The following is a 6,102-nucleotide window of genomic DNA, read 5'->3' as shown; positions in this document are numbered from 1 at the left end:
TGATCCTGGGGTCAATATTTTCTGCTGACTTTTCCTATGGAAAGGTTCCAGTTTGAGGACACTTTTGAAGTTTACAACTCACAAGAGAACTTTAGCCCAAGGCAAAAGGCATCAAGAGGCTCAGGATTCCACGTGTGCTGTTTATTTTTCTCTATTTTAATTTCATTCTTTTGGGGGAGGGGATATAATCTTACATTCAACAAAATGGTTAATCTTAAATTGTTGTGTATTGAGATCCCCTCATGGTTCTAAAGATCTTGCAGTTGACTACTTAATGAAAATAGTGTGGGTATAAGATCTTCTTGGAAATTATGACTTTGGAGAAGATAATTTTATATAGGGGTCCTAAATATTCAAAGCAAGTACAAGTGCAGTAAAAAGCTGGGACACACCATCCTATTAACCAATCTTCTGTGCTACTGGACACTTTTGCACATCACCTGGATAATAAGGTATTTACATATTATGATTCCCATGCACTGTAAGATCCCAAGGTAGTTTTTGAATGATTAAAAAGGAGAACTACTTAATTGGAAGTACAGTTTGTGTTGTATGTAGGTCATTGTGTTCTTATTTGTGGATTTCATGCATAAGAAGCTGTGTTTTGTCTCAGAAAGACCTGGACTGGGATCTTGGCTCTACCATGTACCAGGTGTATCCCCTTGGGCATGGCATTCAACACCTCTGAACCTCAATTTTCTCATCTATAAAATGGGCATAAATGGTTAGATGTCAGGTGTGTTCTTAGTCAGGGTTCTCCAGAAAGGAGAACCAAAATATAGAGGGAAAGAAAAAGAGAGATTTTTTAAATATATACTCTAAGTTCTGGGGTACATGTGCAGAACCTTCAGGCTTGTTACATAGGTATACATGTGCATGGTTGTTTGCTGCACCCATCAACCCATCATCTACATTAGGTATTTCTCCTAATACTATCCCTCCCCCAGCCCCCCACCCCCCAACAGGCCCCGGTGTGTGATGTTCCCCTCCCTGTGTCCATTTGTTCTCATTGTTCAACTCCCACTTATGAGTGAGAACATGTGGTGTTTGGTTTTCTGTTCTTGTGTTAGTTTGCTGAGATTGATGGTTTCCAGCTTCATCCATGTCCCTACAAAGGACATGAACTCATCTCTTTTTATGGCTGCTTAGTATTCCATGGTATATATGTGCCACATTTTCTTTATCCAGTCTATCATTGACGGGTATTTGGGTTGGTTCCAAGTCTTTGCTATTGTGAACAGTGCCACAATAAACATATATGTGCATGTGTCTTTATAGTAGAATGATTTATAATCATTTGTGTACATACCCAGTAATGGGATTGCTGGGTCAAATGGTATTTCTAGTTCTAGATCCTTGAGGAATCGCCACACTGTCTTCCACAATGGTTGAACTAATTTACACTCCCACCAACAGTGTAAAAGTGTTACTATTTCTCCACATCCTCTCCAGCATCTGTTGTTTCCTGACTTTTTAAGGATTGCCATTCTAACTGGCGTGAGATGATATCTCATTGTGGTTTTGATTTGCATTTCTCTAATCACCAATGATGATGAGCATTTTTTCATATGAGTGTTGGCTGCATAAATGTTTTCTTTTGAGAAGTGTCTGTTCATATCCTTTGCTCACTTTTTAATGGGGTTGGTTGTTTTTTCCTTGTGGCTAGCCATATGCAGAAAGCTGAAACTAGATCCCTTCCTTACACCTTATACAAAAATTAACTCAAGATGGATTACAGACTTAAACGTAAAACCTAAAACCATAAAAACCCTAGAAGAAAACCTAAGCAATACCATTCAGGACATAGGCATGGGCAAAGACTTCATGACTAAAACACCAAAAGCAATGGCAACAAAAGCCAAAATAGACAAATGGGCTGTAATTAAACTAAAGAACTTCTGCAGAGCAAAAGAAACTATCATCAGAGTGAACAAGCAACCTACAGAATGGGAGAAAATTTTTGTGATCTATCCATCTGACAAAGGGCCAATACCTAGAATCTACAAAGAACTTAAACAAATTTACAAGAAAGAGATTTTAAGGTGTTTGCTCACACAATTGTGGAAGCTGGCAAGTCCAAAGTGTGTGGTGTAGGCTGGGAGGCTGGAGCCCCAGTGAAGAGTTGCTGTTTCAGCCAAAGGCAATTGACTGGCAGAATATCTTCCTGCTCGGGGGACATCAGTCTTTTTCTATTCAGGCCTTTCACTGATTGGATGAGGCCCACCCACATAATGGAGGGTAACCTACTTCGCACGAAGTCTATTAATTTAAATGAGATCACATGGACACAGGAAGGGGAATATCACACTCTGGGGACTGTGGTGGGGAGGGGGGAGGGGGGAGGGATAGCATTGGGAGATATACCTAATGCTAGATGACGAGTTCGTGGGTGCAGCGCACCAGCATGGCACATGTATACATATGTAACTAACCTGCACAATGTGCACGTGTACCCTAAAACTTAAAGTATAATAAAAAAAAATTACAAGCAAGGGTGTTAAAAATAAAAAAATAAATAAATAAAAAATGTTAATCTCATTTTTAAACATACCTTCCCAGAAACGTCTAAAATAGTGTTTGACAAAATGTCTGAGTACCGTGGCCTAGCCAAGTTGACACATTAAATTAGTCATCATATACAGATTAAATAACAAGCTCTCAGAAGAGTACTTGGCAATTAATTGCTCAACAATTGGTAACCACTAGTAAGACTTCAATTCAATTCAATAGATACTTTTAGTATCTGCTACGTGTAAGGCAACAGGTCCAGAGAATATCTGAAATGAACTAATAATCCAGCCTATCCTTCATAAACAATGCAAATGTGGGTGCCAACACAGGTAATACAAATCCCTGGAGGAATTCAGAGAGAAGCTAAAGAAAGACTTCTTGGAGATGACAGAAACATTAGTAGTTTGTGTTATTCTCTCAAGCTCAGTGCCCAGGAGATCATGTGTCTCTTTGACCTTGGCCTTGATGGATGCAAACTCATTCAACAGGAGAGAAGGAGCCTCAGCCCAGGACAAAAGACCAGAAAAGGCAACACTGGGAACGAGACAGCAATCATTTGCCAAGGGATGTGGTGGGGAGCAGGGATATTCTTTAAAGGCAGGCCAGGCACTGTTACCAACCAGGAAGATGAGGAGACCTAAACACAATAGATGTACCCTGTAGGAAGGCAGGGATGCCAAGTTTCAATTACTGCTACTGTTATATAAGGCAACTTTATGAATCAAAGTACTGCCTCAGTTTTGCCTGCCCTCTTTACCAAGGGACAAAAGTATGCTTCTGACGACTTTACATACTGACCAGGTCATGATGCTCTCATGAATATTTACTGCCTTGACCAAAAGATGTTCTTGCTGCAAGTCTTACTCATCAGCACTTTGGCACAAAGGCATATTTAAAATCCCTGGATAATCTCAGGTTCTTAATGCTCATTCATCTCACTCATGCACAACACTGGGTCCAGCAGTTTCTGGCCACTCTCCAGCCTCATCTCGAGCCATCCTCCCTTCCCCACTAGGTGTCCTTGAGTTCCTTGGGGACACCAAATGACTTCCATCCCAAGGCCTTTCCATATGCTATTCACTGCATCAGACAATAATGACATTCTTCTTGCATGCCCCCAATCAGCTTCTCTCTACCACTCAAGTCTCAGCTTAAAGAGCACCTCCTCAGAGAGCTTCCCTTGATCAAGCCCTGACCTAAACCACTCTATCCTCTAACCCTCCATGCCAGTTCCCTGCTTCCCCCATTCCTAGCACTTACCACAAATGCATAATGATCTTGCTGGTTTGCTTGATGTTGTCTTTCTCCTCTAGTAGACTCTAAGCTCCATGAGGCAGAAACCATGACTGTCTTATTTATGGTATCCCGAAGCACCCAGATAGGAATATGATTAAATATTTGCTGAATGAATGAGTGAGTGAATGAGCACACTTGGTCTCTCTGAACTTGACTCCAAGCCTTTCTGTTTGAAACCGGCACTAATTTCTGGTATGTAACAGGTACACAGAGCGGTGTGCTATGAGGTGATGACCATTAAAATTTGTAATTCTATTACTTTTAACCTGCTTTGAGCTCAATTCCATTAGAGTCTTCCAGATTTAACTAATGGCACCATCTGGCAGCAAACTCCATGGTCTCATTAAATGAGCAGTAGTAATAAAACTAATTGCAAAAGAGTAGAGGAGATTAAGGAGACAACAGTAAAATAATGTTGCCAGCACAGGGCTAGTGATTTTGTTTGTAGCTTGCTGGTGTGGGGAGAGATTCTTTCATTTCTCAGATTCTCTAGGCTACAATTAAACGTTGGCACCAGACATGCAGGGCAGGCACAGATTAGTGCTAAGAAGTGATGATCTAAAAATGCCTCTGCAGACTTCTGTCATGTCTAGTAAACCTAGGAGATTAAACACAAGACGTCTATTAAATTTCAGGCCATAATGATTTCTTTTATTAGTCTTTCTCCCATCTGCATAAATGTGTACAGCATTAACGCCCCCCAGTTTTGTGCTGCTCCAACACAAATTATTTAGGTAAGGTATTAAAAATTATGTGGCACTAAGTGAAAAGAGTTGTGTATAATAGCTTTTTTTAACATAGCCTCTGGAAAGTTATATAAAATTTACCACAGAAAGCTTGACAACAGCAATTGGAAACCTATCGAATTAAGATGGGTGGGCATGCACATTATAGACTAATAAGATTCATTGCTATCATCTTTATTATTTCTTTTGATATTGTTTCTTTTCATCTTGATCATCTCTGTTATTTGAGAAAAATCACTGCATTTAGAGCAAATGTAAACCAAATCTTCATCTAATGCATAAACCATAGTTTTTGGTGCTGCCTTCCAATTTCATGTAATAGCATGATTTCTAAATTCCTGAACTCCACTATCAAGATTTACCTTGATGGTCTATAGTTCACAACCCTTCCATGTTCAATGCTATTGTTATATTTATTTGGTAGGAACCACAGGTTTATCTGCTAAGCAAAGTAGTACAGATCAGCAGTTCTCACAGTGCAGTCCCAGACCAGCAGCTTCAGCACCTCCTAGGAACTTGCAAATTCCCAAGCCCTATCCGAGACCTGCTAAATCAGGAACTCTAGGAAGAAGATCCAGCCATCTATACGTGTACTGGTTTCCCCATTATTGTGACTTACAGTCAAATCTGAGATTCACTGGTACAGAGCAATGGTTCTCAAAAGGGATGATTTTTGCCCATTTGGGGGCACTTGGCAATGTCTGAAGTCACTACCAATTGCCACAACTGCAGGAGAGGGTTCTACTGACATCTAGTAGGTAGTAGCTAGAGATACTACTGAACATGATTAATATAATGCACAGGACAGATGCCCACAAGAAAGAATTATCTGGTTCAAAATATGAATAGTGCCAAAGTTGAAAAACCCTGGTATAGGAAAGGACAAAGAAGAGTGAGCCCCACCCCTTTAAGGACACTTCCCAAAGGTCACACACACAACATTAATATTTGCATCTCATTGGCCAGAAATACGTTACAGAGCTAACCTACTGTGAGGAACAGTAGGAAATGTAATCTGCTAACTAAGAGGATAGATGTTGGAGTAGTAAGCAAGACTTTGCCAACTTGAGTTGTAGAAACCAGGGAATTTATGCTGCATAGTATAGAGATGAAGGGTATCTCCAGGAAGACAGTTATGCAGGAGGCTAGAGAGCAATCCTTGGTTGGAAAGTCCCAAAGAAAAGATGAAATTAATAGAGTCCTTGATAAACAATATTCAGAAGAGATTTATATTTCTGATGGAGAGTTTTAGAGTTTCATTTCTGATAAGTACAGAGAAGATAAAGCAAATTTTTTCAATGAGGTGTTGTTATTTTCAGGAAAAAATAAACATTTATTCAAGAAATGTTTATCAGTTGGGAATGTCTTAGTTATAGTGTGGTAACAAACATTTCCAAAGTTGCAGTAGCTGGTAACAATAAGGTTTCATTTTTTGCTTATACTACATATCCACCACAGGTTGAAAGGGGGTTCTGTTCATAATAGGCACAAATGGATGCAAGGTAATGAAGCAACCATTTATTATTATTATTATTATGGTAAATAACAC

Source organism: Pan troglodytes, chromosome 13 (genome assembly GCF_028858775.2).
Source record: "Pan troglodytes isolate AG18354 chromosome 13, NHGRI_mPanTro3-v2.0_pri, whole genome shotgun sequence".
Classification (NCBI taxonomy): Eukaryota; Metazoa; Chordata; class Mammalia; order Primates; family Hominidae; genus Pan; species Pan troglodytes.
This window is presented reverse-complemented; position numbering follows the sequence as displayed.